Here is an 11,117-nt window from a genome sequence, read left to right as displayed (position 1 = left end):
GCTAGTGAACCCTACGTCATAGGGGAACAGGAAGAACCCTTCTGTGAATCGTCTCGCTTTATCAACCGTCTCTGGCTGTACCTACACATATTTGTTGCACGTGCTACAAAAATCATTCTTTGCGATGAATGATTTAGTACCAACGTTACACCGGTCAGATACAGTTTTGCCTATGGCTATTCCGTGAGACTGAGGCGCTTTTTGTTTGTTCGAAGTGCGTGTTTAGGGTGTGAGAGGGGAGTCGATGTGCTTTGATTCCAGCTTGGTAGTTGTAGTCTATGCGATTAAAAAACACGTGTGTGTGAAGTATCCAAACAATGATAACGCTTTCATTATGGCTGCTTTAGCCACAGACCTTGAGCTACTGTACAGTGGGTTGGGTTCCATTTAGAAGTGTCCACTTCATTCGCCCTTTCCGTGATTCACAGCTACGTGAAATGTATTACTACTGATATGCAAAACTATTAACTTTTCGCCAAGAGGTGGCAGCTTGATACTGTAAGGTGTAAGCCATTGGTTCCAACGGAGATTTTATTTGGGTCGCCAGCATAGCCTAGCGACAAGTTGTGTAATAGGCCTAGCATAGGGCCTACCTTATATAGCTTATAGTTTGTTAACAGTCACGGTTTTGTCATAACTCCCTCTATGCATTTTTGCATTTAGAATAGCTCTAAAACCGGGGGGCGAACACGTCGCAGGGGGGGCGCCAGTGCGTGGATATCTCAATCGCAAAATTAAACAATATTTCTATCGGGCGCCTACCATGGACTAGGCTGGGTGAAAATCAAAAGATTGCGTCAAAAGATTGAGCTTAACCATTGACCTCATGGTTGCAAAATGCAAGGGAACATGAATCAGCATATTATTTGCACAAACAATAACGGAGAGTAGCTCTTCAACTTTGCCCGTTAACGCATTTCATGAAGGCCCTTTGGACATGTCAGTTATTTGCACCACTGGGTAAAACGGCATTTTGTTTTAGACTACTGGTATTTAATTTGTGCATTGACAATAAAGCTGAATATCATTTGAACTAGATGACTAAACTTATGCATATGTAGAAGAAGAAACATTCACAAAAATCCATGACATGACCTCTCTTCTTGATAGCTGTTGAAAACTGCATGGAACTGACAGGGATTGTTTTGTTTAATAATAAATAAATAAATACATTATGCTGCTACCTTCTGCTTTTCCCAAATACAATGTAGCCTACAGGTGTACCTTTCATCAGTCCAGTTGCAATGGATGGACTGTGATGAACTGCCCTACTTGTGATTGTTTAGAGATTTTAAAGGTTTTATAACAATGTTACAGATTTTTTGGCCCAGAAACAAATCTATTCACCTTTGCAGCGCCAGTAGGCTACTTTGTGTGCGGAATGTGTGCAAACACACATTCCAAACAAGCATACACAAAAGTTTCAAGAGTGGGGGATGGAGTAGAAGATGGAGACAAATTCATTAATATGATTTATTTTTGCGGAATGGATGTGCAGGACTGAGCGGCGGTCATATTTTGTACCGCTACGCGGTACATCTAGTTCTGACCATTCTTATGAGCTTTGCCATCTATTTTCCTGTTCATATTGTTATTGTAACATGTTTTAGGATTTAGGACTTTCCAAATAAGGTCACAGTGTTACAACAGAGGAAACTCTCGATGCATGCCAGGACTGTGACAACCACCATAAAGACAAAAGAAAGCAGAAATGTCCAATAGCTTTCACTTGACTTCATTTGGTCCATCTTTTTAACAGAGGCCTCGCTCAGAGACATACCATTTTCCCCCCCCCCCCCCCCCCCCAACTCTCTCTCTCTCTCCCAAAGATAAAAGGAAAAACAAAAAAACACCCAAGTGTGGTTTTACCTGTGATGAATGTATTTGGGGAACTGACTGACTCTGGTGCTCTGAAAAACCTCACTGACAACTCCATCAGCCCCGACGATTACATCAGCATCCATCCAGCTTGTGGCAATTACACTATCACTCATCTCCCTAAAGCAATTACATTACAGCTCATCAGGGCCAATGACAACGGTCCCCCCTCGCACTTGTGGCTCCAGCATCTGCAGCCGTCGTCACGGAAACTGCCGCCATGGCAACTGTCCCATGCATGTGTGTGTGTCTGTGTGTGTATATTGTGGCGGAATAAGGTTTGGGTTGAGTGGGGGGTGGGATGGGTGGTTAGTAGATTGGAGTTGAGATTCTATGACCCACAGACAACACTAATGATAGCCTGGGACCAGGCAGTCCCTGTCCGGATGGAACTCACAGAAGGATAAATGACGTGTTAATTAGGGTTGTGTTGAGTGTGGTTTGTGTGTGTGTGTGTGTGTATGTGTGTGTGTGTGTTTGTGTGAAAAGATATGGGCAATACGCAAAAAAAAAGAAGTGCAGATAAGAACTTTCACTTATTTAGACAAAAATATCTACTTCTTGAAAGCTTTGTGTGTTCTGCAACATCAAGCCAGCCCCCGGTTTGGGAAGTGACATTGAAGTCAGCGCTGAATAGCCTGACTATACAGTGCAAATGCTTCTATGAGGCTGGCTCCCTCTGGCTCCTTTGTGCTTGTTTGGTTAGCCTCGTCTTTCAGAGAATGGCAGGTTGTCTGAAAAGCACTAACCCCCTGTGTCCTTGCTCAGACTGGTCAAAGGCTCCAAGTGAAACAGCATAAATCAGCATCACCGACATATCTTGGTTCATGTCGGTTTTTGAACAGTTCTAATGTCATTAGAGAGATCTTGGCTAGATCTGTTCGTAGAGACCTCAACCATTACTCTAGGTCTAGGACTCTACAGTCACCAAAAATACCTACAGTAAACCTGCATAGTGTACCTTTAATGAACTCTGTTTTACTGAATTGTGTCTATAGTGTGCATATTGTATGTATTGTCTATTTTATTGGTGAGACGAAGACAATATCTGACATGACAAAATAGTCATTCTATTCTATTCTTCAAATACTACACTGTTGTTTTATTTGATAAAGTTTGTCACTAGGTTCATTGGGAGTTAGGAATCTTTCCATTATTGTCATGTGTACAACCTCTGGTTTGAATTCATTGAATGGTGCTACAGGGAGCCTTTGGACTCTAGGAAGATGTGCCTGCTACTGACCCACTTAGGTCATTTTGTGGGTTTGAGAGTCAATCCCCATGCCAGTTTGCCCATGTGTTCAAAAGTGGATGGTTAAAGGGGTAAACGCTGAACACTTAGTGAGCCAGTATTAGCTTCCCAGGAATTAAATTTAACACCACTACTTAAAGTCACTGGACCTACTTTGGACCAGTGAGACTTTCTGGGTTATTGGAAAATTAGGGCATGAGGAACGGAATGTTGTAGGGAGCTGATGGAAAAGCCATTGCAGGTGAAACTGACAAAATATATAAATATTGCTCCTCTGATATGATGGAATAAATGGCATGGATTGTCATAAAACAAAATGATGGTGTTATGCTCATGCTAAGAAAGATTATTTACTCCCCATGTGGTCTTTCCAGCATATACATGTAGTGTCATATATCTGTTTCTCTTTGTTGTTATTATCCATTTAGTCTTTCTTCCATCCATGTTTCTTACCCTCTCCTAGCCTGGCTGAACCCAGACTAACCTGTTAGCAAATTTGAATTTGCTCTTCAGGTCAGTCTGGAAAAGATCCCATTGATGCCTGTCTCTTTCCTTGGCTAGCTTCAGGCAGATGATTCTTCCTTCCATCTGCACTGGGTTTTACCTCAGGTTTTCAACCACTAAAAAGTTTTAACCACACATTTTCAACCACTAAAGGAATTTTTACCTTCCATTGTGTCTCTCTGGCTCTGTAAAGTTCCCTGAGACAATGTTCACTGCTAATACTGACATGTAAAAAAAAATGCAACTACATTAAAGACCACCTCCGGTGAAAATCTAGTTTTTATTAATAGGCCATGAGGGGAGTTTTTCAAAAATGACTAAAGAAAGAAGAAAAGCTGACAGATTTATTTAGATGAGAGATTAATGTTAATGTATTAAATGTTTTATTTGAAATGCTAACAAGTCTTAAAGTAAAAAAAACACACACTTGGGAGAATTCATTGTATTGCTTTAAATATTGCCGAATGTGATGTGAATATGAAAACATAGGCAAACATAAAATATGAAAACGTAAATTGAACATGCACATATGTGCTAGGGCTCAAAACTGAAATGATAATAAATAAATAAATAAATAAATATTTGATGTATCGTGTCGTGTGACAGAGCTGGGATGTTTAGGTCAGATCTATTAGTGTCTAAACAGTCTGTATGTCAAAAGCAAGGGCGTAGGTTTGGTCTCAGCTTTGGTGGGGACACATCCCCAAACTCACATCCCCAACTCCTGTTGTCACGATACCAACATTATTGTTTCAATAGGCTACCAATAGTAAGTGAAGAATCTCAATTTCGATACTTTTGGGATTTTTTAACATTTGATTTGGTTTGTGTGATTTGTGAGATCATTCACATCAGTGGCAATCATAGAATTTGATTGACCCTCCACACACACACACACATACACACACACACACACATAGAAAGTGATGGTTGTCATAGGTTTCTATTTCTAATTCAACTTTATATTGTTAATTATTTATAGTATTTTATGATCTGCATAATTATTAATAGCTAAACATATTTAGTAATTTGAATACATCAAATTGATATTTAAATTATTAGGCTACACTTGTCTTTAATATCATCATTTGTGGTATGTAGGCTAAATCTAATTGAGTGCCTGTCACTTTAACGCGAACGCAATTAGCTTTCAGTCTCACGGTTTTAGGCTAGTGAAAAATATTTGTTATAAAAGAAATATAAATGTTTTCGCAAGGATATGTGGATTCAACATCATGTTTGCTATGTCATCATGTTTGCTATGTCATAAAATAAATAAATAAAATAAATGTTCAAAAAACTAACAAGTCAAAGAAAATGTTTCTGGGATGAGATCAAGAGATATCTGGTGTCTCGCAATGTTCACTTCTATGAGTATGGAAATGCACCATAGTTTATCTTTTATTTCTTTGCATTGCGCAGGCTACATTCACAAATACATTAGCCTACATAAACAGAATAGGAACAGGAAAATGTCTTGGATCCATTGTTTATTGCGACTGCAAGATTGGTAGCCCCATAAACAGTCAGTGATGGTGAGTTATATTCTGTGACATGCGACTATCCGTGCGGCACACCCTTATTCAACATGACTCCTTACTTTGGTTGAAAGATTACAGAAGCTAGGTTTAGCTGTGACTATATCTTAACAGCTAATGCTATTTTACACAGTAAAATGAAAGCCTGGTCACCAGTTGCCAGTTTGTATGGCTAGTTATTTTGCCTACTTAGACTCTGCATAATGAAAAAGCGTATTATGTCCCCTTTCTTCTTTTTGGGTGGCATAGCTGATCTAGATAGAAAGATAGATAGTTTATTGATCCCCAAGGGGAAATTCAAGCTACAAATCTACAAACCACAAAAAGGGGCAAACATGTTTATTATCAAGGGCAAAGGGAATATCAAAATGTTTTACTCTGGCCTTTTATGGGGTATGTGTTGGCAGTAACTTACCGTTGTCGTTGACACACCCGCTCGCTTGGCTGCCAGTGCAAAGTTTAGCGTGCGTGTCAGATAACCTTTCCCCTCCCCCTCGGTTTTTCATTCAGTCAAATGACGTTTCTTGTACTGTCGTGCTGGCTGTCGGAATGATCAGCAGCAATGAGTTCGCTAAAATATTGGTGGGGACAATTTTGTCATCTTAAAATGTTGATTAGGACTAGTCCTTAGCGTCCCACCCTAAATCTACGCCCATGGTCAAAAGGTTATCTTATACACACGACTGAAGTTCAGCTCACATCCAGGGTAGAGAGGGCACTAAAATGTACATCACTTAACCACATGAAGTAACACCAGACAAGTGACAAAAGTCACACCAAAAGACAACCATGACAATAGGCCTGCATGTGCAAACAGTAGCCCAGATCAGTCATCCAGATGAGAGGCCCAGAACAATGAGACCCGATCATACTGGGCCACTATTCGTTGACAACTAGTTTCACAGGGTCACAGCAAATACTTTGAGTTTGTACCAATACATTGCTGTCACACATTCAGTCAGTAAGGAAAGATTGTTCAGTCAGTAAGGAAAAACACTGTTCATTCTTCCTATGTTATATAAAAAGTTAGTTCTTAGTATAGCCCTATTAAATGTTGAAACCCTCACAGTATGTGGATAGTATGGAATGTAAATTATGAAGTATAGCCCAATCTATCCAGTTCTATCCAGAACATTTGTAACTGCCAAATATATGATAGAACAATATACAACCAAAAGTCATTAAATCAAGCAGACACACATTTTAGTTGATAAATTCTTACTGTAGGTTGTCAAATCAGTGCTCTTCCTATGGTTCTGAATTTAAAGGCACCTTCTTTCCCATGAAGGTAAGGAACAGTTCAAGTCAGACCCACAAATACATTATCGCCCCCTAGCAGACAGCAGTGGAAGCAACCAAACTGTCAGCGTCAGAGCTCTCTCTTGACAGACTGTTTATATCAGCACATATGATCATTTCATGAGAAAAACAAGACGGAAGATGGAAATTCCACAACTGTCATGTATGTACTGTAGCTCTGAACCCAACAGGTCCAACAACTAAAAGACCACCCCCCACCCCCCCAGCATACTTCAGAGATCCTTTCCGTCTTGTCAACACAGGTAGAGCCTACTGTAGCAAACATCCCATAATATTTCTCACACACAGCACAAGCTGGTGATATGTGTCGAGGATAGCTCTCCGACTACTGCTGGTTAATGACACAGACACTTCAGCTGCATAAATCAAATGAGCTCAATATCCCTAATGCATGATCTCTTATGAATCCCCACCCCCAACAGAAATTAAAAACTTGTCATTAGCCGACATGGGGTAACGGTAGGATTAATATGTTCACATCCTGAATATCTGGCTATTGTCTCATTTTGGTGAATTCCAGGAGGTGAAAATTCTCATTTGTAGCTGAAATGAAAGGAGAAGTGTCGGTTGGGAGTGGAGAGTAGCAGGGTTAGGACCCAGACAAAAGCCATGTGGGGTAATGGGGTAGCATCATAGAAATGACACAGCTATTATCCTGCGGATTTAGCCTGGCTAACGCCAGACCTCATCTCACTGAGGCAAAGGGGCCATGCCGCTCGTTAAACGTTTTCCAAAGTATACTGTATGTAGCAATAAAATAAAATAGAAATACATGACTACATTTAGATTAAAAGAAGCAATAATTGCATGAAATACAGCTTGTTCAGGAGTCTCGAAGCTCGAGTCCGAGTCAAGTCAGTCTTTTGAGTGGAGTCGCAGGTCAAGTCTGAAGTCATTGTTTTTGCGACCTCATTGTTTTAGGCTAGTGAAAAATAGTTTTCGCAATTGCAAGGATATGTGGATTCAATTCATCATGTTTGCTATGTCATTAGATAAAATAAATGTTCAAAAAACTAACAAGTCAAAGAAAAGCTTTATGGGATGAGATCATAGAAGAAATATCTGGTGTCTCGCAATGTTCATTTCTATGGAAATGCACCTAGTTTATCTATTTCTTTGCATTGTGCAGGCTACATTCACAAATACACTGCAAGATTGGCAGCCCAGTGACTTCTATTCTGTGCTTTAGCCTATGCGACTGTCCGTGCGGCACACCCATATTCAACATAATACACATCCTAACTTTTGTTGAAAGATTACAGAAGCTAGGTTTAGGTGTGACAATATCCTGGGTAATCCTAACAGCTAATGTTATTTTACAGTAAAATCCGAATTCTAGCCTAGGCCTGCATTAATTTAAGAACAAACAAATTAAATTGTATTTTTGTTTTATTTGTGACCATGAAAGTTCTGTAACGCCTGAATAAGACAAAAATGAATTAAGATAAAAAAGTAAGGCTAGCCTTCACAAAAATCAGCATGGGAGAGATGGTTACCTGCACACTCATCTCTCAAATCTTAAGCATACCAGCTCACGCCTGAATTTAGGCACGGTGTCTGAACACTTTAAGCCTGATAATGTGACAATATGTCTGTCATCGTGTGACAGTGTTGGGTATCGTTACTTTTGAAAGTAGTTAGTTACGTTACTACGTTACTATCAATTAAAAGTACTCGTGCGTTACCAACAATTAAAACGTGTTTGGGGTGCGTCTCCGCCTGCAGCAGCAACACACATCCTCCTTTAGATGCACCGACAGTGCTGACTGTTTATGAATCAATCATGAACCTAACTGTAGGATAATGACAGGAAAGACAGTCAGCATATTGCACGTTTTATTTAACAGGCATTCATCCTTTGAGATTTAGAACAGCTTCCATGAATAGCATATACCGGCAATAGGCAGAGTAATAACCTAATAAAAACAAAAATAAAAAAACAGTAAACATCCTTGTCCGATGTCGTTTCCTTCTCCTGTCGTTTCCTCCTCTTTTCATTTTAACATAAGAATGTAGCTTACCGTATTAGGCTGCGCACAAAAGAACAGTGCATCACACTATTAATAGCCTAAATCAACTTTACAAGTGCAGGCCTAACAAAGTGCTTAACAGGTAGGCACACAACCTTCAAAATAATGCGCGTACCTCCAAGAATCAAACACATGTAGCTTACACACACAGGGGGCCCCAAGCAGCCGCTTAGTTCGCTTATGCCTCGGGCATAAACTAATAAGAGTAGGCCTACACACGACAGTGTTGGGGGTAACGCGTTACAAGTAACGCGTTACCCCCAACACTGTCGTGTTATAACGAAAATATGACTAGGCCTGTTCTGAGCAGGTGTTGTCGGTGAACAGGCTGTAACTATTGGATAAGTTCAGACACTCATGAACAACTGATGCAAATGATCTGTGAATCATTCTCTAACAGCAGTCAAGTTGTCATTGTTTGTGTCAAACAATTTGTGAATTTGTTGTAACATTAAAAGGTGACTTAGCCTAGGCCTATGCTCGAGTGATGCTCGAGTGATGCGCGAAGCTCCAGTGGGTGAACGAAATTTTTGGTAGCAGAATCACGCAGATTCTGCCCAGATACAGTAGTGCTATTTTCTGATTGGCTAATGTGTAGGCCCTTTCTTTTTTTGATTGGCTGATAAGTGGCAGAATCGTCTAAGAACTCCAGGGAGACGCGCTTGATGCCTGCGCAGCCATAGACATTTGGGCGCTGCAGCATATTAAATATATCATAAATATTTGTTCTGCCTGAGAAATACAATGTGTGGCGGGAGTGAGTGACTAAAGACCGAAATGAGTGACTGTCACGCACGCTCAATGCATGACACTTGAGAGCCCTGAGTCTTACATACATTGACTGTGGAAGTGATCAGTTCTCATGCATATTATGAGAGAAAAAATAAGCAGTCAAGTTTATTTATATAGCCTAGCACATTTAAAAGGGAAGTCTTTCAAGGACACCCCTCCGTTTGACTTAGAACCAGGCTTGGAATTTCACCATTTTAGGGGCAAGGCCACTTGGCCTTCAGTTGGGCATATTTGGTGGGGGGCACAAAGGCCACATGTCAGGGCACCAAGGCCAAAAGTTAATTATACAGTAGTAGGCTATAAAAATGATCAAAGTTGTATTTAGCCTATTCACAGCAGTAGTCTTGCATCACTGTATTAAACATTACAAAAACATGAAACATGACATAGGCCTAGACATAGAACCTTTAAATCATCTGATCATCTCATATTTACAGCTATCTAGGCTATATTTAACATTTATTTTATATTTGGCCTGTTATAAATCATGTATTGAACAAAGCACAGCTCAGAGTCAGCTTTAAGAAACTCAAATAGCCTAGATGCATGCTTCATTTTGTGATCATTAAGGCTCCTTTCACAAACTTAGTCAGCTGTATATCCTCTGATTTTAATATTTACCGATATCTAGGCAATATTTGTAACATGTATTTTGTATTTGGCCTGTTATGAAATCATGTAGAACAATTTAAACACATTTTGAAACTTAATGCATGGGGATTGTTAACAGCACAGAAATGGATATCAAGAACATATTAGTACATCACAGTGTAAAACCTCTCAGATTTTACAGAAACACGGTGCTTCAGTGTCACACTATCCATAACTCACACGTTGGATTCTAGAACTTTGTTCATTTCTGAACTGAAGTCCGGGTAATTGTCATAATGAACAGACAGTTCAAGCACACAGCCACATGTGTGTGCTACAGGACGTCGCTGAAGTCCTTGGAGTTGGTTGAAGGTAATGGTTATTGTCTTCCCCAGAAATAAATCTGAGCCGGTGCAGAATCGGAGGAAGTTACACAGATGGAGTGTATCAGCATTCTTTAGATAGGATGTCAGGTGTCTGGAAGGTACAATGACTTCAGCACTTTTTTTGCTGTTGGTTGAAGTGCTTCATAAACTGGGGTGAGGTCCCCCAGGCTGTCCTTAACTCTGCCGAGAGGCTTCATCCACTGTTCAATCACATAGGCAGGCTCTTGAATAAGAGTTTTGTGTGCCAGTTCTTGGAGGGCGGCATTTGCATTCTCAGCTGTTGGTAGCTTCCTACAGTCGTAGGTACCAAGGACTTCAATTAACTCCTCTATATCCTCAATCATATTTGAGCGCCAAGAGTCAATTAATGATCGATCAGAAGGAGGCAAGTATTTCATAAAGTCTTCCAAAACACTGCTCCTTGTAAATCCGAAGGCAGCTTGCTCTATTATAGTAGGGGCAATCTTCACTGGGAGATACCGCTCTCTTTCCCATCCAAAAGCAAGTATACGGCCAACACTCTCCCACTCCATTTGGCCAGTCATGGCGAAGAAAAGGCACTTTCACTTCATTTTCAGTTGTGCATTGGTCCAAAAACTCACCCCAGAACTCAGACAGACAATCTCTAACAACCCCTCCTGAGTCAAGCCCTTTCTCATGTGTTCCATCTGGAAGAACAAACTGGATTTGTACATCAGCGCTCATGATTTGGTCATTATAAAAATGCCCAATAAGCTGTTTAAGAACCTGCCCTCTGTGGATGATCAATAACACATGTTTTCTCTCCACTGGCATGCCTTGTTCAACATGATCAGAGATGGTTCCT

The sequence above is a fragment of the Alosa pseudoharengus genome, unplaced genomic scaffold, assembly GCF_046254945.1.
Source record: "Alosa pseudoharengus isolate Yale_2024_CS ecotype anadromous, Long Island Sound unplaced genomic scaffold, YU_APseudo_1.1 YU_APseudo_1.1_scf_23, whole genome shotgun sequence".
NCBI classification, from domain to species: Eukaryota; Metazoa; Chordata; class Actinopteri; order Clupeiformes; family Clupeidae; genus Alosa; species Alosa pseudoharengus.
The sequence above is the reverse complement of the archived record's forward strand: the minus strand, read 5'-3'. Positions refer to the sequence as shown.